Source organism: Macaca nemestrina, chromosome 7, assembly GCF_043159975.1.
Source record: "Macaca nemestrina isolate mMacNem1 chromosome 7, mMacNem.hap1, whole genome shotgun sequence".
Lineage (NCBI taxonomy): Eukaryota > Metazoa > Chordata > Mammalia > Primates > Cercopithecidae > Macaca > Macaca nemestrina.
Window position 1 is genome coordinate 28,656,248 of NC_092131.1, and position 24,124 is coordinate 28,680,371.

The 24,124-nt window shown below is 37.7% G+C and overlaps 1 protein-coding gene and 1 long non-coding RNA gene across 16 annotated transcripts in view; both read right to left on the reverse strand.

The window, feature by feature from the left end:
- Nucleotides 1-24,124, reverse strand: part of LOC105495829 (neurexin 3) — a 1,710,602-nt gene that overhangs the window by 656,627 nt on the left and 1,029,851 nt on the right. The window lies entirely within an intron of this gene.
- Nucleotides 1-24,124, reverse strand: part of LOC105495825 (uncharacterized) — a 124,768-nt gene that overhangs the window by 38,623 nt on the left and 62,021 nt on the right. The window contains exon 1 of the long non-coding RNA XR_011625250.1: nt 1-24,124. This exon is cut by the window's right edge and continues 62,021 nt beyond it. This is a non-coding gene — a long non-coding RNA (uncharacterized lncRNA).

Consider the following 24,124-nt stretch of genomic DNA (forward strand, 5'->3'; position numbering starts at 1 on the left):
CTTCAAAACTAAAGGTTTCCTCTCCTTCTCTTGGATTTTAAAATATGTCTCATTGATACCTTCATTCTCTTTATGTACCAGCCTTCAAAATGTCTCCCTTCTTACCCTTCTCTGGGTCTAGGAAACTCCCCCAGCCAATGACCTCTCAATTCTTGTTCTATTATATTGCACACATCTCCATAGTGACCGTCAGTGGTTCTCAAAATATGTACTGAATAGAACCCAAGGTTCTACCTCAGCATTCCAGGCCTTTTATAAATTTTCCCCAAATTATTTTTCCACAGTTATCTGCCATTTGACATCTTTCTACTTGAGCCAAATTTATATTCTCACATGTCTGGAATAGTGCTGCTTCTGATCTTTGCTCAAGCTGGGCCCCTGTCATGGTTTGTCTGTCTGAATCTTATTCAGTGTTGTCCAAAATCCAGTTCCAGGTCAACTTTCCTTTGATTACCCCAGTGAATAGTGGTTGTCTTCCTCATCCACATTTCTACCTCTATCAGTTGATTTTCTCTTAACACATCACCTTAAATGGTCACTTGCTTTTTTCTCACATGTTTTTCAACATATAGCTTTTGTCGACTTTCAACTGATTGCAAACAATTTTAAAGTGTGAACTCTGGTAATCTTTATATCTTCTCCCTTAAAAATTACGTTAGTGAACATTGTAGTTTGTTTTTTCTCATCTTTGATCCTGAGTGTGACTTCTTTTGCTGTCATCAGGAAATCACAAACAAAAGCCAACACATTAAATTTTGTCCTTCTCATGGGACTAGTAGATTTTATTCATCATTTCACTCTAGAGGGTATTTAATTCCTGATATAAAAAATGGAAAGGCATGAGACAAAATGAATAAGGTAAAAATAGAGAGACAAGAAGGAAGAAACAGAAAGAGAAGGAAGACAAAGGTGAAAATAAGAAGGGAAAGAAAGAAGTCCCAAGTTTTTGCTTGGTTTTGTTTTTGTTTTTTTAGTTTTGTTTTGTTTTGTTTTTAGATGCAGTCTCGCTGTCGCTCAGGTTGAAGTGCAGTGGCATGATCTCGGCTCACTGCAACCTCTGCCTCTCAGGTTCAAGCGATTCTCCTGCCTCAGCCTCCAGAGTAGCTGGGACTACAGTCACATGTCACCAAGCCCAGATAATTTTTTGTAATTTTAGTAGAGACAGAGTTTCACTGTGTTAGCCAGGATGGTCCCCATCTCCTGACCTCGTGATCCACCTGCCTCGGCCTTACAAAGTGCTGGATTACAGGCATGAGTCACCGTGCCCAGTCAGTTTTGCTTTTTCTCAGTTTGATACTCAGAAATTACTTGTAATCTTTCTCACAGTTCAATCCCCATTTCAGAATATCAGTCAAGAAAAGCATAGCTCATTTCAGGTGTTCTCTGGAGATGACTCCTCAGATTCAAGATTTCGAAGTAAAACAGCTAACAGCTTCACTTCTACAATAAAGCAAGTTCCTGCCCCCATTACATTGACCTAGTTGAATGGAATTATTGACATTTAACTTCTGTGCATCATAGTTAAATTTTCATCTAGGAAAATTGCCTCGTTGGTTCCCTTAACTTTTTCTATCATTACATTTATCTCCCTTTAGCATTAAGAGTAATGCACATTGTTCAGCTGTGGCATAGCTGTCTAATGAAGCAAATTATATCACTCTCACTAAATCCATCAAATCCAAATACTAAAAAATGAAATCCTCCTAGTGGTATAAACAAACTGGTTTTTAATACACAGAATATCATAACAGATTGTCCTTGGCTGTTCACTATACTGTATGCTCTAACACTTGTTGGTTTATTTACAATGTTTCTTCTAAAAAAAGAATTGATCAAGGGAAAACAGCCAACTTCAGAATGTTTTAAATCTACATTACATACTGTCAAAATAACTTTTAAATATATGCAAAACTGAATATTTGCAATTCAAAACAAGAGCACATAAGGGGGAAAGAGAACATGCTTCCATTTCATATAAATCACATTAGAAAGAAGTTATTTGGATTATCCATATTTTAACAGACTCACAGAGAAATGTGTGGCAGAGTGGAATCAGAAATGGAACCTGAAGATGGGACTGAATTGCTGCAATCTCATGATAAAACTTAAACAGATGTGGAGCTGCTTCTTACAGATGAGCAAAGAGTAGTTTCTTGAGATGGAATCTACTCCTGGTGAAGATGTTGTGAACATTGTTGAAATCACAACAAATGATTTAGAATATTACATAAACTTAGTTGAAAAAGCAACGGCAGGGTTTGAGAGGATTGACTACAATTCTGAAAGCTGTCCTACAGTGGGTAAAATACTATCAAATAGCATCGCATGCTATAAAGAAGTATTTCGTGAAAGGAAGTCAAAATCCATGTGGCAAACTTCTTTGTTGTTTGCCACCCCAACCTTCAGCAACCACTGCCCTGATCAGTCAGCAGCCTTCAAAACGTGGTTAAGGACACCAAACCCAGCTGATGCCTGGCTTGAGTTTTTGACAGTGGAGTTAGTGACAACAAAGAGAATGAATAATCAGAGTTCATTCAAACATTCTTTGAGATTTCCAGTAAGTCATGGAATTAAAAAAAAAATTACAGATACAGTAAGAAAAGAAAAAGAGAAGAAAAACTATAGATAAGCCACCCAGAAGTCTTCCTACTAAGAATCTAGTTCAAATTTACTAAGAATCTTGTTCTGGGTAAGCAGCAACTGAGAACTACACTCTTATTACCTCTACTCCTAGCAAAATTAACTAATTCAAATAATCCGAATGTCATTAATGTGGTACAAGACTATTTTTGTCTGTTGTTCATTCTCTCATTTTCCAGCTGGTTACAGCAGGGCTATGAAGTCATGTTTGCCTAATTTGACCTCATCCCCTGACAAGCATGCACCTACCCAGGTTTTTAGACTGGGACTTGAGAATGTCAATATGGCATTTTTCTTAAGTGGATATAAGGAAAACCTAAGAAGGAGAATTTCCATAGAGACATTTGGTCCAGTAAGCAGCCAAAACTAACCTGTAAAAACAGAAAAGAATATGCCCAAGCTAGCAGGCTGGACCCAGAAATAGGATAAGGGATGTGTCATACAGCTGACCTAACCCAGCTGAGCAAAGCCTATATAACCTGAACCTCAACTGACCCCCAGACCCTTGAGTGAGCCCAGCTGAGATTAGTGGAGCCATTTAGCCAATCTCAAGCTGCAATAGCTGACCCTCAAGCAACCCACAGCTCCATAAGAAATAAGTGTTTATTGTCCTGTGTTGCTGGAGATATTGTGTTTTTTTGTTATGCAGCATACTGCACGGATAACTAATTAAATTAATAACATTCCTGATCTAATTTGAGCTTCACAATATACCTCTGTATCTTTGCAGCGTATTTCTTCTTTTTCTCATATAACAGTTTAAGTAAGTTTAAATGAGAGCCAACTAATATACTAAAAGGCACTGAAAAGGAAACATATATATATATGGATACATCACAGCATATTAAGGGCAACATTCTACAGAGCGGATGTTTGGTATGGTTAAAATGTGTCCCCCTGAGTTCATGTGTTGGAAAGTTAATCCCCAGTGCAACAGTGTTGAACAATGGGACCTTAAAGAGGTGATGAGGTCATGAGGGCTCTGTTCTCATGAATGGATCAGTGTCATTATCACAGGAGTGAGTTGGTTATAAAATTGAGTTTGGCTCTCTCCCATGCTCTCTTGCACGTGATAACTTTCACCATGGGATCATGCAGCACAAAGGCCCATGCCAGATGTCAGTGTCATGTGCTAAGACTTCCCAGCCTACAGACTGTAAGCCAAATAAATTTCTGTTCATTATGAATTGCCCAGTCTGGGGCATTATGTTATAGCAGCATAAAACAAACTAATGGCTGTGAAAAACACAGATAGATGTGATCCAGGCTATCAAGTCATTCACTTAACTCAGCCTGCATAAATCTGTCAATAGCCTCTATAGACAGTGAAGTGCGATGCAGTCACTTTTGCCTCATTTAATCTCACCCCTGACTAGTGTGCTCCCTCCCTGGGATTTTAGATTGTAACTTGAGAATGTCAATCTGGCATTTTTCTTAAGTGGTTATGAAGCAAATCTCAGAATAAGAATTCCCATCTAGTCATTTGGTCCAGGAACCAGCAAAAACTAATCTGTAAAAATACATTAGTACTATTTTCAGGCGGTATTGTGTTCCTTTCTCAGGAATTATTTTCTCTTCCAACCTATCTCAAGTTAACTATTTTATTTCCCAATTCCTTAAGGCCATGCTGTCCACTAGGGATCTCCACAGTAAATAGATCTGCTAAAGGAATTTATAGGAGGGTATCATTGATTAGCTTATATTGTATCTTCATTCTACCTAGAATCACTTCTGTTTTCATCAGTCTGCTTGGAGATGCAACATTTTCACCCAAAGGCATGAGTCTCTAACAGCAGAATTTCAGACTCTATGGTGGGTGAAGAAGTATTTCCCCTAATCTCCTCAGTTAAATAAGAGTAAAGACTGAGTCCTAAGTTGTTCAGAGACATAAACCAATCATATAATGAAAGAAGAGATGTGTCTAATTTTACAAAAGATGTTTGCTCTTATTTTTCTCCAGACACTTGGAAAAAAGTTAAGCTGGAGAAAGTAGAGAGTAAAAGTATGCCTGCATGTATACTCGTGGACTGGTGGGTATCAAAACCTTGGGAAAGACTCAAGACTCATCACTTTTTAGTGCTATTGCAAAGGTACCTCCAGGCTTCTCATGATGCTAAAATGCAGGGATGAGAACTTTTTCTTTCTCTTTTGTTTCTGCTTTTCCCAAAGGCCTCCTGACATGGAGAGACAGATGATGGCAAGTGGTAGAGATCAGGAAGTCCACCCCTTGATGTCCAGGTTTCCGGAGTCACATTTGTCATTCCCAGTGCTCTCCCCTCACTGGGAGCATCTTGTCATGGGGTCTGGCTTGAATGGTTCTAGGAGAGAAAGCCAGGGGTACAGGACAAGGACATCATTCTTCATCACTCAGGCAGGAAAAGGAAGGATAAGAAGGGGAGGGAAAAGGAGCCATCCATGACCGACTCTCGATTAATTACCAGTTTTGACAGTGACAAGGAATGTGGAAAAAAGAGCCGAAATGTTGGAAAAGAAAAAAGAAAATGAGATAAAAATGTGACTTTATAGCCTCTTCCTTCACAGAAAATAACTCCCTAAAATTAGAAAAATCAGTTAATCACATGAGATATCTTACAGGCAGAAGCTAAGAATTTGAAAACTATAAACAAACAGAGCTCAAGACTTGTATTTTCTGTAAGGCCCAGCTCATCTAGGAGATCTGAAGGTGTAAGAAGACTGTCTCTGAAAAACCAAAGCCAGGTTTATACACAAACATTTCCTTTGTCTCTTGTGTGCCTTCTTTCAGTACTGACAATGAAAAGCAATTACATCCAACACAGAGAGAGACACTGAGACCTCTTGGGTCTGACTGCCTGTCCTACTTCAGGAATAAAACTTCATAGCTGCTGCTTTCTTTTGGGAGAGTCCTCTGAAGGATATCTTTGCCTTTTTCTTACTTTCCTTTATATCACCAGCCAGCCTCCAAACTACCCAGACAAACATACCCTCCAGTTATCTTCTCATGTGCTAGAAATTTCCAGAAGCAGAATTGTTCTTCCAGTCAGACAATTCTGTTCCTGGGATGCATCAGTGCAACACCAAATATGTTCATATGGAAGTTCCCAAAACAAACAGTCAGCTGTACAATTTAGCTCAAGGCTAGGCCGTTCTTAGTTCTTTCTGGGAACAGAGGGAGGAAAAATAAGGTTCTGGCATTTTTGCATGCCAGAGAAGATATATGTATGCCATCATTCTAAATAACCTGAGCAATCACTGAAAATAGCACAAGTGAGAGGAATCCTGGGAAAATGTAATATCAGGGTCTGAGTCAAACGAAATTTTGGTTGTCTAAGAATCCTAGAAACCTCTCCTTAGAAGTTTCTATTTCTCCCACAGGAATATTCTAGATATAAGCATATCCTCTGAAAATTGCACTAATTACATTAGACTAAAAATTTTGTTATAGTCTAAGTGTTTGAAGAAAGTTAAAATACTTCTGATTTTCAAGTTTCAAATAGTTATTTCTATTATTACATTTATAGGATTGTCTCATCTGGATTGAATTGATCATATCTGCATTCTGAACACTGCAGTCCTAGAATAAACTGACAATGTTCTGTAGGGCAGTGCTAGTCAGAAGTAAACTATTCCATACTTAATAGGATTTCCAAGATGCCATCATTCAAGAAAAATGTGTTAGAAAACACTATTCATGTGAGGATCTCACTCCTCTAGTGTATCTTCTCCATCCACCTGATTTCTTTATCTTTCCTTTACTATTGTCCTCAAGATGTTTACATATAACTATGAACTGAGAGTTTAAGCAGATTTTTTTCCCCTACCCATTGGTTACTTTGGACATTTGGAACCTAAATTTCACTTGAGAAGGTCCTTCTCAATGATTAAAAAAAGTTCACAGCTTATAATAATAAACATTGGTTAAGGTTTGCAAAATGAAAAATTGACTGCAACATAAGCTTAATGTGCTTAGAACTATGATTTATACAAAGATTAATGCAACAGCAATATAATCTAAATTTAAATAAATCAGATTCCAAGACACTGTCTTGTTTGTTCGTATTTCTCACCTTCTTTCTTTTAACCATATCCCTTGTTCTGTGACACTGCCAATACATTACTAAAGTTTGAAATAAATCTCTTTAAGCAATCTCTTGCCTATGCAATTTAAAACCAAAGTCAGATCCAGAGGGTAAAATCCATCTCTCTTTTCCCTTTAGTGTTCTCTTTAATTTATATTCCTTTAAATATCACTATTCTTATTTAGAGGCTACAGCATATTTATAATATTACCATTCTTCTCAGAAGTTCAATTTTTTATTATTGTCTTTAAAACTCTTCTATGACAAAGGCATAGGGTAAGTTTATCATTTTAGCTAATTTTAAGAATTGTACATAGCCAGGCACGGTGGCTCACACCTGTAATCCAGCACTTTGGGAGGCCAAGGAGGGCAGATCACAAGGTCAGGAGATCGAGACCAGCCTGGTCAATATGGTGAAACCCCGTCTGTACCAAAAATACAAATATTAGCCAGGCATGGTGGAGGGCGCCTGTACTCCCAGCTACTTGGGAGGCTGAGGCAGGAGAATCACTTGAACCCGGGAGGTGGAGATTGCAGTGAGCCGAGATTGTGCCACTGCACTGCAGCCTGGGTGACAGAGTGAGGCTCCATCTCAAAAAAAAAAAAAAGAATTAAAAGAATTGTGCATGTCTTTTTACATATTGCTTCTCTGATTGTGTCAACCTTATTCGTCCCAGTGACAAACTTTGCACATAGTAGGGGTTTAACAAAATTAGCACAGACTTTCAGAGCTGGAAGAGACCTTTTGATATCTACATGGTAATTCTGAGAACTATGGAAGTGAAATGACTTTTTCTTTTACCTTTCAATGTTTTTTCACTGTGCTGGATTTGAGGTTAAATAGCATTGGTTTGGAAAATATTATCTAATATTGCATATGTATACTAGAAAATACGCCTAAAATATCCCCAAATACGTCCTGTGGGGTCCATTTTATCACATCTAATGTTCTATTTCAAGGTTGCATATGGCCAACACCTCCTGCTTGGTTCTTTGGTGAGACAACAGTACCGAAGATGATTGACTATAGGTTGAATGTTTACCCTGTGTCAAGCACTGAGCCAAGCACTTTAATCTTGACAACTATTTCTAAAGTAGGCACTATTATTATCCCTACTATTATCATATTTTACAGAACAAGAATCAAGGACTTAGAGATGATCACTAACCTAGAGAAGTCATACAGCAAGTAAGTGCTAAGATCCCAATCCAGTTCTGTTTGACTTTAGTACCCAAGTTTTACTCATTATATCCACAGGGTAGAATGCAAGCAGCATCTGGTGAGTATTGTCTTTTCTTGGTTCTTGTTTTGGTCCTGTGGCTTCCTGACCACCTCTATTGGAGATTTTCTTAGAAGTCAGCTTTTCTGTGTGTGAAGTGGTAAGGCATGCTTACTCATTGCCAGTAGAATATCAATATGTACTATTATAACAAAGTGGAAAGGTCAAGGATCTTAAATATGAACAAATTAGCAGTTAAGTCCATATTTTAATCACCTGCTGTATACATTTAGGCAGACTTAATTTCAAGTCTCAGTAAGTCATTCTAACTGGGTTGTTGCAAGATTTCAGCATCATGTGTCACATGCCTGGCAAATAGAAAGCTATTAATAGTGTTTACTGTCATCAATGCTAAAAGGAAAGGTCTTTTATTTACCCATCTATGTTATAAGGCTGCAATATTTGGATATTTTCTATTTTCTCTTTGTCAGGAGACAAATTATGAATTATCCCAAGACCCCAATGTAAGTGGGGACATAGTTATTCAAGAAGTCAGAAGCCAGACAGATCCCCAATCCCACTGGCTTATGACACCTTTAAAACTGGGCAGGAACACGTAGGCCAACCTGAGCCATCACCTTCAAAAGGCTGCCTCCCTGCAGAACTGCCCTTAGACCAACTGGTACATAAACTGTCTTTACCTATCATCAATCTCTGAGGCACTCCTGCTCTGGCTACTACCTTTGTATTTCAGTTTGCTCTCCCTGCTTCCGTAGTTTGAGTTGGTGTCTGGCCTGTGTCCTTATATCAGTTTCACTTTCTGAAATACTGGTATGATGACTTGTCTATAGTTCATTAGTTCATGTGTCTCATGCAATGGGCATAGCAGTATCTTTAGAACTCCAGTCCTGCTGATACTAAGGCCTTCGTCCAAACACCACAAAAGAGTATTTTCTCCTGGGGGGCTTTTCGTTAACCTCCGTTGGCTTTCAGTTGCCATAACCCACAGTGACCATGACTTAGTGGAGATGGGAAACTCAATGGGACAATTATGTATGTGTACGGCTGATTCATACTGAATTGTTTTGGCTATTATGCTCTAGATTATGTACAGTTTTTATAAGGGCAAATCCTGAGACCTTGAAGAATTCTGCTACCAGCATAGTTTCTTTCATAATGCCTATATGTTCTCCTTCTCAACAGTTTTCAAGTGACTTAGTAGAAGGTTAAGATGACAAGAAAGGGTTCAGAATAAACCAAATCAAGTTTCCCTTTTCCCTACCACGCATCTCCACCAGGAGATTCAGAATTCCAGGGGATCTTAAGAATAATTTGCTTTTCTCAGGAATTCCCTGGATGGGTAACTGGAATGTGTATGGCCTCTTTCAATATATAACCTTGGAATATCGAGAGAAACCAAACATTATTGGAGTTTGGACACTCGCCTTCAGTAGCATACTGGGATGCCAGCAATGACCCTAATGAATCCTGCACCCCAGAAAATAGCAACCACTACGTGTCCATTAAAAATAACCAGTGGCTGATTCTGCATTTAGAAAAGCTTAAGGTCTTTGTCATAAGGAATGAGGTTTCACAAGTATGCATAAATTAGACTTAAATTCATTTTTTCAATACTTACTATATGCCATGAGCCCTGGAAAGAGAATAAATGTAGATAGAGAGAGGGAAAAAAGAAAGCGAAAAGAGGAAATCTGTCAGTTAAATGAGAAAGAGCTGATATTTTACTGACTGTCAAGAATAGCCTGATGATGATAAAAAAAAAATTTTCAGTAAGGATTACGGGCCTTTTCAACTTAATCTGAAAATGTCTCCACGGCAAGAATATTTTCCTCTTCTTTTTTGATGCAATATCTGATCCATGAAGGACTGCTGGCTAAAAATTGTAGGGAAATCTGAACAAATGAGTAGATGAAACATTACTTCCCTTTAGAAGATTTTTTGAAGAATGTCCAGTATAGCCCAATTCCAAAATGCAATGTGCTTCTTTGTCAGAACATATATTCAAGTGTAATATAAATTCCTGCCCTGCCATAAATATTGTCTTCAGGGAAATCTTTGTCAAGGAAGAGAAAAATCACAGTGTAATACATTTGGATAGACACACAAATCTGTCTATCTTCTGATGAATCGATAAATATGTTTTTATTGTTACTGTGAAACAGATTATATAGGTATACAGATGTACGACATTTTTTTATGCATGAAATAATGTAGGATTGCACTCACCATAGATTGACTTATAGTTTTCACTGTTCTGTGTCACTGCAGAAAGTTATTCTCACAGGCGTATATTGCATGTACCCTGCTAGGAAGGGACTCAGGAAAAAGTCCCTACAAAAGTAAAAGCCATACTTGTCTCTAGATGACTTGAACTTTGTGTTGGGCAGAACAGTGAGAGGGACGGGAAGGAAGAGATAAAGAAGAAAGGGACTAAGTGGCAGTCCCAGCATTCTGAAAAACGGAGGATTTCCAAAGCAATCACATGATGCCCAGACACTTAAAAAGCCATTTGGAAGATAATGACCAATGATAGCTATTCAAAAGTATGGTGGATTTAAGAATGGCTGCTGTCCCCTCTGGGGAGTTTGAAGTTATTTGACTCAATTGCCTTGTTGGCTTTGTTTTAGGGAAGAAATGGCCTTTGTCTGGAGATCCATTAGCCACATGTGCATGGTTGCCCTGTGTAAAGAAAACCTTGCTATAAAGACTATTCTCCAGAAAGATACCTATTAGAGATTTCATCTTTCCAGTATATTCTAAAAAAAAGAAATATGTATTGTAGAAGCCAAAGGGTTAACAGCAACATACATTTGCTTGAAAATGGCCTATTTTTTTCCACATATCTCAAATTTAGAGATTTCAGGTTCCTCAAATAGGAGACTTGGAAATACTTCTTAATGCTAGGTCTTATATTTGGAAAGAGACTCTCCACTATCACCACCAAATTGCAATAAAGGTTTCCTCTCAATTTATCACCCAAAGTACTGAATTTAATAAATTCATGCTATTTTTTTGACTGTATGCAATGTTTCTTAATAATGACTCAAAGCATGTTATAAATGTTTTCTTTGCAATGTTGAATGAAGGAATAAGGGTTACCTGTGCAATGAACTTTTAACAGGATAGAAACTCTAGTCGACTTCTTATGGTAAAAATGTACAAAGGCAAACAAAACCTACCAATGTTACACCAAGATACCACCTGCTGGGTTACACTGTTGGGTTGTCATCCGTGTTCTCAACTAACACTTCTGCATCTCCGCTTTATGCATGAACTATGATGAGGTATATAGTGAGTGGTACACACAGAGGGCATGACCCATGTCCTCAAGTCACAGAAAATTTAGTCACACCAGCTGAGAGCATCTTCCATCTCATCCAAGAAAGTCCATTGCTGAAAATCTCAAAAGGGTCTTCTTGTAATCACCTGTAAAATCTAGTGTGATGCTAGAAAAGGACATTTGCTATTTTTTTTCTTATGCTGACACATTTTTTAGAATGATTAATTTCTGAAATTGCATTATATTACCTTTTAGAAGGGTAAATCATTATGGTGAGCACTGAATTATTCTGGGGTGCAATATGACATTTACTCTGAACCTAAGGGAAAAGGTCATTTAATCTGTTTTAGCTCCAGATGCCTCTTCTATAAGTGCTGTCTCTAAAATGGAGATAACAATACTTTCTACCTCACAGGACTACTGTGAAGATTAAATGAGATAATGAATTTGAACCATTTAACCCAGTTCCTGGAAACAAATGTTAGCTCCTAACAATAATAAAAACAACAATACAATGACTTGCCACCTATGAAAACTGCTAAGTGGTTCTGGAAATTTACCAACCTGCCTTTAAGAGGGGTTCTGACTCTGCTCATGGTACACTGGTTTGAAAGTTTTCAAAAATAATTTATCTATATGCTTAAATGCTACAAGCACCACACTTTGGTACTCCGGCCAGCATCCTTAATTTTAGGCTGGTTCTAGGTGAATGAAGCCCATGGCCTTGGTTAACTACCAAAGCAGAAAAATGGTGAGAAGGAAACTCGATCGGAGGGAATCTGTCCAGATGTTTATTTCCCTTCATTTAGGGACATATAGATCAAATGCTCAGATCTATTAGGAGCAGAGAAAAATGCCAGAATCGATGCTGCAACAGATTTTGCATTTACCCTGAATTAATGCCTCTATATAAGTGTTGTTGCTGATTTAACTTCTTGTTAATAGCCTTAAATGTTTGACCGGTATCGTTTGCCTGCTGGAATACAGGAACATCTACATCACAGATTCCCTGTAGAGTCATAAGACAGGAATCTGCAAGGCCAACAGAGACAGCTGGGAAGTGTAGTAGAAGTGAGTGACCCTGCCTTTCTTGGGAGGTGATCCTTGGAGAAAAAGCTGACACCCTCACATCACAAAATGTAACTACCATCCAAGTGAGATCTTTTACTCCTCACCAAAAATTAAAGTGGAGTTTCTTTTTAAAGGATAGAGAAATTTTGGAGACTTTATTTCTTTTTCTTTTCTCTGCCTTTGGGACAATTTCAATGTAATTACTGAAAGCATGAAAAAAATCAACTTTGGGGTTTTCAGACACGTGTCTTATTGTGACCGCCCATGGTTTTCAAAATTTGATTCACTGGAGATGTTAGTGGGTGATTCATAAAAAAGAGAGAGACATGGCATGTTAGCCATGTTGGATATACACAATACATATTTATATATGAAAAGGTCTAAAAGTCCCACAGTAAGGCAAAATTTTAAAATGTGTACACAGCCCTATATTTACTTAATATATTTAAGTAAGAAATACCTTTTTTTTTTTCAGGTAACACCCTTGATGTCATGATTTGTTTGCAGGCAATTCTATTTCATGTTGAACCATTAATATGGAATGGAATAAAATAGAATGGCTATAAGTTACTGAGTGCTTACTGTATACCAGGCAAATACTATCCTAACTATTTTGCATGTATCAGAACATTTTATCCACCCAGAAACCCTATGAGATATGTACCATGAACATCCCCACATTGAGAGGTTAAATAACTTAAGGTCAGACAGACAGTAAGTGGTGGGGACAGCCTTGATTCCACCTATAGAGTTTGACTCCAAGTCATCTCAAAACAGCATACAGCTAGAAAACCTAGAGAAGTGCCAGAAATTATTTTATAAAATCTTGGGGGGAAATGAGTATTTTTTCATCTAGAAAATTTAATGCTGAAAAGAAGAAATAGTATCCTCATATATAAAACAGGATTCAAATAAAAAATTTAAATCAGCTGTAGTAAAAATTCCCAAGTATGGGCCGGGTGCAGTGGTGGCTCATGCCTGCAATCCTAGCATTTTGGGAGGCCAAGGTGGGCAGATCACGAGGTCAGGAGATCGAGACCATCCTGGCTAACATGGTGAAACCCTGTTTCTACTAAAAATATGAAAAAGTAGCTGGGTGTGGTGGCGGGCACCTGTAGTCCCAGCTACTTGGGACGCTGAGGCAGGAGAATGGCGTGAACCTGGGAGGTGGAGCTTGCAGTGAGTCGAGATTGTGCCACTGCACTCCAGCCTGGGCAACAGTGCAAGACTCTGTCTAAAAAAAAAAAAAAAAAAAATCCCAAGTGTGAAATTATTAAAATCATATGGAAATAGATACTTCAGAATTGTTTGCTCTATGAACCTTTTACAATTAGAATGTTTCACCATGTGTATCTTTCAGGACAGTCTTTATTAAAAGCAATTGGATTAATAATCTCTGAATTGTCATGAATCTGCAAGTGTCCGGGATTTCACATGAAGAAAATGAGAGAAGACACTTTAGAGTGTGGAGTGACTTCCCTTCATTATAAGCGAGCCAGTCCTCAGAAAATTTCCTGGGTATTAGTATTTCTGCTTAAGACATGAGCTTATTAGAAATAAGAAATAACTTATTAGAATGATAATGATGTTTAAAAGGAATAATAATAATAACTTGTTAAGATGATGTAACTCTTAATAAACAACATGTCAACTGTGTTAGGTGCATTTCTGTAAAATATTCTGAGATGTGAAGCTTGTTAATAAAATTACAGCACAACTCAATTTGACACAAATGCCACATGATATCAAAAAAACCTGAGAGCCTATAGGACCAAGCCAAAGGATTTGTGCAGCATCCTTAACTATTCATCTCATCTTTTCATATACAAACAACACAAATAAGAAGACTAACAGAGAATTAGAGAGCAATTTCCATTGGGGATTGCCAATAAAGATACCTCTCTGATAGGAAAACAAAACAAAACAAAACATAGTCTGGTATTTACAGAGAAGTCCCAAGGATGACATTTTCCTTTGGTAAGTATCCTCAGTCACTCAGTGCTAAACTCTTTACCCCTGGCTCTCCTCATTAGTGAGACTTAGGTACTGCATTATTCAGGTAGCTTTTATCATCCTCCAGAAAGTTCAGGTTAGCATGGGGGTGGGGGAGAGAGATGTTCCTTAAATGAATGTCTGTGATGAGACCAGAATTTGTGATTCTACTTTAGTTTGAGGACTATCCGTGCATCCTATAAAGACACTATTGACATAGCATCTACTTTGTAAGGGTAGAGATGATACGGTTTTTGTAAATGCTACTGTCTTGAGAAGGATAATGGAAATCTGAAGGTACTATCCACATCTGGCAAATGTTATCTTGGAATCTTTTTCTTTATATCTTGTTCTTTTTCACCGATAAGCGTGAATCGTCTTCTCTTGCTGTTTCCTTTCCTTGTCTCTTTTATTATAAAATTAAAAATTAATGAACAGGTGCCTAAAACACTGTAGATTTCATATCTTGTTTGGGCTAATTATATTATGTGGCCTGCCAAAATGGTGTCATTAATGAGCTTACATTACAGGAGCTTTCTGATCAATTCTTTGACACTAAATGAAGGACCCTACCCATATTTAAGGATCTGAAGCCTGAAGTCGAGAGCCGCTTCTATGTGAAAGATAGGTTGTCAGAGCTCTAGGCAATCGGATGCCCACATCTCTCCCCACCTCTGCTGTTGTGGCTGCTTTGGTATTACTTTGAATTGTGGAAAGACTCTCTGTGGTTCCCTAGCCTCAATTTTCTTCTTGGGTACTATGATCTCAGACCTGTTGCTGGTAGTGGCTTCAAATCCATTTGAGGATTCCAGATCTATTCACAGAGAAGGTGTTCCAGGCTGCGCCACGGAAGTCGACCTTGTGGGATTGAAATGTTAAGCTGGAATCCTTTCGACTCTTATGAATGCAAGAGCTTGTCAGATAAGCAAAAGAAAAACAAGTGAAGAAACAGGATGCCATTGTAGGCCATGAGCCGGGCTTTGGCGGTAATAGACATAGCCATTATGTAAGCACAGTGCAGACAAGAAAACAGCAGAGTTGTGATTGTAGACTAGAGTTAGTCCAAACAAGAACTGTGTTAGAATTTTGAAAGTTTTACCTTTTGAATGCCAGATTTACTACTTTAAATACTTAGATATATTTTTTAATGAGCATATAATCAAGATTTCCCACTACACATTTTACTGAGCCTTCGTCGGATGTGAGGCATTTTACTTCTTGCTCTGGGATTCTCAGAGGACTTGGTCCTTCTTTTCAACCATCTTACATTAAAATGAAGATGTATTAGAAAACAAATGCATTCATGACATAAAAGTCCACTGAGTTAATTAACAGTCAAGGCAAGGATGAAACAGAAAGATGTGGTTGGGCTGAACTGGCTAATTCTAGTACAAATCTTGCTATAACACATGAAAAACTGAAGTATGGGAAAGTAGAGCTACTGCTTCAAGCAGAACAATGAGGTTTTGATAATAATTTCAATTATTTAAACTTAAATGAATCAAATATATGTATTTTAAAGTTCAATACAATCCAAAGGTTTAGAATTAAGTGTATAAAAAATAAAAGTAGGTCAAGAGCAAAATAATAGTTACATCTTATCTATATGCTTAACAAACTTGATACATGGCGTAATTCAAATGTAGACTTAATCTATTCTGATTTTATAGAAATACTTCTCTTTAATGTGTACCAGATTTTTCTTTATGTGTCTGTTTGTAGTAAGTCTGTTTTTCAAAGTCACTTCCCATTTTAAAATTGATTTAATCAATGATGCAATCTTTAAATGGTGAGTAAATTATCTGCTAACACTAAAGAATTTTATAGTAGATTTTATAATCTCTTGTAGAATCTAATATTTTTCTTCATTATAATTGAACTTAAGTAATTTATTGTGTAATTACTTGTTTAATGTCTGTCTTAATCCTACTAGAATATAGTTTCCATGAAGGCCCCAGTCTTGTCTTAACACATAGAACAGGGGTCTCCAACCCATGGCCAAAGGCCAGTACTGGTCTGTGGCCTGTTGGAAACCCGGGTCACACAGCAGGAGGTGAGCAGCAGGTGAGCAAGCAAAGCTTCATCTGTATTTACAGCCGCTCCCCACTCCTTGCATTACTGCCAGAGCTCTGCCTCCGGTCAGATCAGTGGCGGCATTAGATTCTCATAGGAGTGTGAACCCTATTGTGAACCATGCATGCTGGGGATCTAGGCTGTATGCTCCTCATGAGAACCTAATACCTGATGATCTGTCACTGTCTGTCATCACCACCATATGGGATCGTCCAGTTACAGGAAAACAAGCTCAGGGCTCCCACTCATTCTACATTATGATGAGTTGTATAATTATTTCATTATATGTTACAATATAGTAATAATAGAAATAAAGTACACAATAAATGTAATGTACTTGATCATCCCAAAACCATCCGCCAACCCCAGTCCATGGAAAAATTTTCTTTGGTGAAACTGGTCCCTGGTGCCAAAAAGGCTGGTGGCTGCTGACTTAGAATATTGTCTTCACACATGCTAGGTACTCGGTAGGTATTAATAAGGACATACAAATAAACTAAACTGATATTGATCATTTTATTATCATCATAATTATTTGGAGGACCATGATTATAACTAGAAGTAACAGTAAGGACTAAAATATAAGGGAAATCATACTTTCCTTTTTATTATAACCCAACCACCCAAAAAACACCACTGATAAGAATCTCTTTTCACAGATGGGAGCCATCTAATTCCCAAGTAATGTTTACTCCTTCTAAAAGCAGAGCTTTGGAATCAATGATTGAGATGTTTTTCACATGAGATGCCCCACCCTGTGCACAGTTGCTGAGGTCACTTTAAAAAAAATAAGTTTTCACGTCATCATAACCTCTTTTTTTTTTTTTTTTTAATTTTGAGACAGTGTCACACTCTGTTGCCCAGGACTGGAATGCAGTGACGCGATCTTGGCTCATTGCACCCTCCACCTCCCGTGTTCAAGAGATTCTCGTGTTTCAGCCTCCCGAGTAGCTGGGATTATGGGCACCCACATCCACGTGGCTAATTTTTGTATTTTTAGTAGAGATGGATTTTCACTATGTTGGCCAGGCTTATCTCGAACTCCTGTCTTCAAGCGATCCACCTGCCTTGGTCTCCCAAAGTGCTGGGATTACAGGCGTGAGCCACCGTGCCCAGCCACATGTCATCATAAGTTCTTTAAGGGGAGATCCTATATTTCATATTACCCTAGTTAAATCTTACTTCCCATCATAGGTTTCCCTCTGTCCTAAATATCTACTATACACTCCACATAGTCCAGGGAAACAAAATGTTGTTCTAACTTACAGGCTTGTACCAGAAAAGGGAAATCATCTGACTTCTTTCAGATAAAGATCAAAAGGTCAAAGTGGAATCTCAGATTTGACCCAGTCTTCCACTGACCTATTTAGAATCTTTATAGACTAAGTTCATACTTTTAAAAATAGTTTGGCACTTCATGCCTACATGTATATATCTATATATGCACACACACATACATACACACACTTGTCTATATATATTTAGTTACTTTCTTATTCTTCATTTCCATAGTTGGTTGGTTTTCTGTACTAAACTTCTTTTTTGAACTGACTAAGAATCTGGCTATATTTCACAGTGTCTCTCTCTCTCTTTGCTACATATAGCACTATAGATTGTATATGACTGTAGTATGTAGTCATGACATCACGTAAAGGTTATTAGCTCTAAGGCATAGATGAGGCACTGGCATAGAAGTGAAACCATACATGGATAAATATTTATTATCAAGTTTTTCAATTATGTAAAAGCTTCCACAGTGCCCTGTGATTCTAATTTTCAAGTACCTTATGATATCTGCTGTGAGTTTTTAGATATGAACTAAACTCAGCAAGTAAATCCATTAAAGTCTCTATTATATAAAGTACACCATGCAGGGTAAGCTGTTAAGATGAGGGACTTAGGGAAATAAAAAATAGCAGTTAATTAAGAATGCAAAAACATGAGAGCTAATTCAATTTTTATTCAGCACAGAATCACTCTTCATCTGTTTCTAGTACCCATGAAACTACTGGAAAACATACTCTCAAAAACCTGATATTTACTTTTTAAAAATGCTCAAATATTTCCTATTACTACTTGTTTTTGTGTGGCCAAGGGGGAAAAATGGGGAGTGAGTCCATTTATTCCTTGCTAGAGACTATGATTTCAAATTTCAATTAAAATGAAATGAGCAGCACATTTATCACTACAAAGCAGGCTGTAGGTAGCAGCAATAGGCCTTCTTTCATTGCTATGGCAACTGGACTACATTGTCACGGCTACCTTGGCGCTACATGTAATTGTCAGTGTGTGAGCTAAACTGATAATGTACAATCAATACCCTGTAAGCCACAAACCACATGTTGAGCCTGAAAGAAAACCCAGAGAAAGCGAGGTAATTTATTATTATTTTTATAATTGTGGTCTGGGGCAGACACAGGCTATTACAGCAACCTATAAATTTTACTAGAAGAGAAAGAAAGCAAAAGTGGATTGTACTATTTGGACTAAATACCTCACAACATTAGGGTGGAATGATCATCAAATGGTCAGGGGCACTGATTGAGCATTAAAGAGAATAGAATGCAGTGGCAGTTGTGGCTGGGTGCTTGGAAAAACCAACAGCCCTCCACCTGAGAGGAATTACCCATGCAGGATCTTGAAATAAAGGCTCTCGGTCTGTCCAGGTTGGAAAAACCAAGTATATATTCACAATGTTCTCTGGGTATCTTCTTCACCACTGGCAAGCTCCCAGTTATTTGTTACAAACAAATAAAAGTGTCTCCTGCAGACACCAATTTATGTGGAGATTACATGAGTAGCAAGCATAAAGATAATCAGACCTCCCCATTTTCTCCACCCAGTCCTGCCCTTATTTCTAAGACTTTCCAAATTCTCAAGCAAGTGGTTATCAGACTTCAGCGTAAATCAGAATCATCTGGGAGGGCTTGCTGAAACACAAATTGCCGGATTCCTCCCCTAGAACTTCACACTCAGCAGGTTCGGGGTGGGAACTGGGAATTTGCTAATGCCGCTGGTCCTGGGACTACACTTTGAGAGCCATTGCCTGATACTCATCTCAGCAGATATTTATTTATTTATTTATTTTATTTATTTTTTTTTTTTGAGACGGAGTCTCACAGATATTTATTTTTTAAAAATAATAATATCTCTCCAAGTAGATTAACAATACAGTGCAAACTGTGTGTTTTAAAAGAAAACTTCGAGCAGTGAAATGGTTCCACCAACACTGAGATAGTCTGTAATCTTGGTTCTTGGTCAAGTATTCTATTGTTAGTTCCAGGAAAGACCAGGGAGAATTTTTTTGTTGTTTTCTTGCTCTTTGTATATGTCTAGTTAAGGAGCTTGAAATCTCATAAACATCTCTGAAAATAAGTAAAGAATGAGCAGCATCGGAATTATTAAAATAATAGGCCGGGCACGGTGGCTCAAGCCTGTAATCCCAGCACTTTGGGAGGCCGAGGCGGGCGGATCACGAGGTCAGGAGATCGAGACCATCCTGGCTAACACAATGAAACCCCGTCTCCACTAAAAATACAAAAAAAAAAAATTAGCCGGGCGTGGTGGCGGCGCCTGTAGTCCCAGCTACTCGGGAGGCTGAGGCAGGAGAATGGCGGGAACCCGGGAGGCGGAGCTTGCAGTGAGCCGAGATGGCGCCACTGCACTCCAGCCTGGGCGACAGAGCGAGACTCCGCCTCAAAAAAAAAATAAATAAATAAAATAAAATAAAATAAAATAATAGAGAAGTACATCTTCTAGGTGTAAAGAGGAGTTGAGAAGTGAGTGCTATCAGCAGGTACAAGAAGAAGACAAACCTCAGAGATAAGTTTCTTCATCTATCAGTCTCATCATCAGCCTCATTTTAGAAATAGCTGCTAAGAGAAAGCCTTCCCTGTAGTAGAAAGGAAAGCTAGAAGACTTGTACTGGAAGGGTCCTTCACCAAGGAAAATGCTGAGTGGTAGGAAATCACTGAAGCAATTTGGACCTGGGCAGAGATTAATGATTTGGTAGAAAGCTGCTGACTCAATGACATTCATATCCCAGAGTAAAGTCATTTTATCACTTGGTTTCCAGTATCTGGTATGGTACTGAAATCAAAATATGCATGTTTTGGAGATTATCAACAAAAGATATGCAGTTGAACATACGCATACATGTGAGAGATCATGTTGTCTTGTGCTTTCTCTTGTATTTTTAATCTATCCCCCCAAAAACAGAACCTAACAGCATGTACTCAAATTAGGTTTTATCTATTCAGATTTACTTTCAGTCTGAAACAGAAAAAAATCATGGGCATGTTGCAAAAAATAGCAATAAATTAGTAACAATAGCTATAACTCAATCAAGAGGCTAGACAACAATTTGATGAAAGTAAATGTTGTTTTTTCATTCCTTTAAAACAATTTCTGTTCCACAGTACCATAGAAAATGTGAGGTGGTTAACAATAACCAAGTGAATATAATAGAGTTTCAACTTCCACAATAGTAAGCTAATAAAATGGTATTTTAAATTATCAGACAAAGAAAGACAGAGACACTTGCCAAGACGCTTAAGGTTTATAAAATGAGCTCAGCATTTAACCACAGATGGTCATTACATAATTTTTTTAAAAATTGCATGTAAGTATTGGAACAGAGCAGTGTTTCTCAAAGTGTGCATCATCATCACCTGGGAGGGTATGAGAAATGCAACTCGGGCTGTCCAACCCCAGACATACTGTATCAGGAAACCTGGGTGGAGCTCAGCAATCCGGGCTGCCTCCGGCCCACCTGCTGATGCCGATGTACTACATACAGGTTGAGGATATCAATAGAGCACTTCTCTCTTTCTCCCTGTTCTCTATTACTGGCCTTGATGAGAACAACCACACAGTCATTTTTTTGGTCATAAAGTTACTGGAAATGATGGACTATTCTTTAAACAAACTAGTAATAAAAAATAAAGATCTCAGGTCACCATCCTTTATTTTACTTTTTATCATGATCTTTTATATTCACACTCATTTTAATATTGTTATGCTTAAGAAATCAAGAGTAACATTGATTAAAAAATCATTTTCCACAAAATTGAAAGCAAACAGCTAACTATAGTATTTTCTCTCATTTTCGTTAACATTTAGCAATTTAAGATCCAAGTGTCTCTTTCCAGAAATTCACCCACTCCTCAAATGCTACAAGATCACCCTTCAAATGCAAAGGTATCAGAGAGAAAGACACCTGTAAGAGTTTCTTTTCACCATTGAGACAATTTCTTCATAGATTAGGTTTAAATAATCCCTCAGAAACCTTAGATTGCAGCCTTGGGTACTCAGGCTGTTTTAGAAGTTATTTTTTCCACATTCATTAACATTAATTTGTGCATTTTATGACACAAAAACTTATCAAAGCATCTTAGCTGTGAAACTAACTAAATAAATATCCCCAGCATTCCCCAAATTTAGAGATTATTTATTTTCTCCGAGGGCTGATAAAAGTTCTGATGGCACATTTTCTAAATTTAAAGCATTTTCATTTCACACTTCTGAAAAACTTGAAGTCAGGAGTGAGCGGGTGGGTCTGTTTGAAGTGTGATTCACACTTTATGCTCTCTTCCCCCAACAGCTCATGCATATTTATAATGCCAACCAGACTTTAGGTTTTAAACATGCCAAAGAAAGGGACAGTTTTAGAGGATAATAAATAATTGTGCTGTAGTTATGTAGCACCTTCTCTCCAAAATATCTACCCTGTTTACAAATGTTAACTCAACAATTTCTGAAGATAAAATTATAGATAAGTCATCCTCACCTTCATCTTATCCTATACAACTCTTAAAAAATATTTTTCTCTAGAGCTATTTCAACAGTAACTTTTCTTTTCCAAGTCTATACCACGCCTTATTTCACTTAATGGTTCATCATTCATTTATCACCTAGTCCATGCATCCATCTCTCCATCTAAAAATGCTTCATCAAAAAGACCATGATAGGGATCCTGTGATGAAGCCAGTGATAGGTGCAAGGTGTACAAAGAGAGAACTCCATCTTTCTGATGGGTGAAGACTCAGATAAGTATAAATATAAAAAGTGCAACAATTGATAACTAGATGGAATATTGAAGATGTGAATATCTAGCTTGTTTTTCTAGGTCAGTTAAAAATGATATTATGAGGGTAGTAATATTTTAATTGAACATGAATGGATAGGAGGGAGTACACTAGGTTAATGAGACAGAATAAGCAATTCAGGAGAAAGAAGTAGCATAGGTACATTTGCAGAGGACTGAATGAGCACAGCATACTCAGGAAACAGCAAACAATCCAGCATGGCTAGAGTGCTAGTTGCATACAGCAAAATGGTGGGACTCAAGACTGAAATAATAAGCAAGGGATAAAGTGGGAAGAATCTGTACATCACAGAGGAGTTGGAATTTTAGCCTGTAGCTGGGGGATCACCTATTCAACACCATAGGCTAGAGGTTTTCTGTGCAAAAACTAGAGAGTGTGCAGCTCATTAAAAGGCATTCTAATTCAATTATTTAAAACATCATGCGGCTCCACAAAGCACACTTTCAGGTTTAGAATCAGTGCCTCTTTCTGATTCCTAAAGCTATCTGGAAACCATAGGGAAAAAATAAGAGGGTCATATTATCAGATTTGCATTCAACTGGATGGAGATAGATTCTAGTGGAGTGATGCAGAAGGCAAAACTACCGGTTAAGAATTGCTGTAACAGTACAGTTCCTGTTAATGTGGTTGGTTTGTTCACATATTCAATGGACATTACTGAGTATTAAAAGGCACAAAGCCCTGAGCTAAGCTCAGAATCAGACATTGTAATTGCTGTGATGAAAGTCCAATGCATTGCTTTGTGTTGGTTTGGTTTTGTTTTTCTCTTCCTTTAGTTCATAAACTTCCTAAAGGAAGCAACAATACCTCTTTTAAATGCAATCATAAGCTTGCCTAAAGCGCTACTACAGAGTTGTGCATGCTTTGTGCATGCCACAAATGTGTGCTGATGATATTCAGTTTCACGACTACAACACTGTTTTGTAACTTAGCCAGGAAACAGAGAAGTGCTGTGATTTAAACAATGTGCTATCCCACTTCCTCACTGCCAGCAACAGAACCCAGAAGCTGAAGCTCTGGGCTTGGGTATCAGATGGCTGGGAAAATTCTGGAACTCAGTTATAAGCAGTGAAGACTGTTTCCCACTCTGAAGCAGCCCACGGTTTTCAAGGACGAAAACAGTGAACATGTAATTCAGCAGTGTGATACACTATGATGTACCCTTCTCATTATTCAGCTTGTGGATATAATTTATTTGATGAAGTGAGAAAATGCACATTCACCTGCTTAAAAAATAAGATGTTCTATTCATTTATTAAAAATATCTCTATAAAGTTTACTAGTCATATTGATATAAAACAAATATAAAGCACATGCAATGGATCCTTGTAAGTTTATAAATTTTTCTCTGAAAAGGATCAGTGATAACCAAAATCTTCTAACATCTAATCAGGAACAACTCCAAAAAAATTCTCAATCTTCTGTTCTTTATCCCACACTGATCTTGTTAAACTTAGTTTATGCTATGATTTCTCTTCCTTATTTCAGGTCTTTTAAAAAAGAAATCTGAATTCTAAGTTATTTTACTTATGTACATATCTAAAATTTGATTTCTTTTGCTTTCCCCATTCCATATTTCCCTATTTCTTCCCTTCCTCTTTCCAACCCTTGGCAATGCAGATTAATAACCTGCATCATTCTTATCTTTCTCCATTACTATCT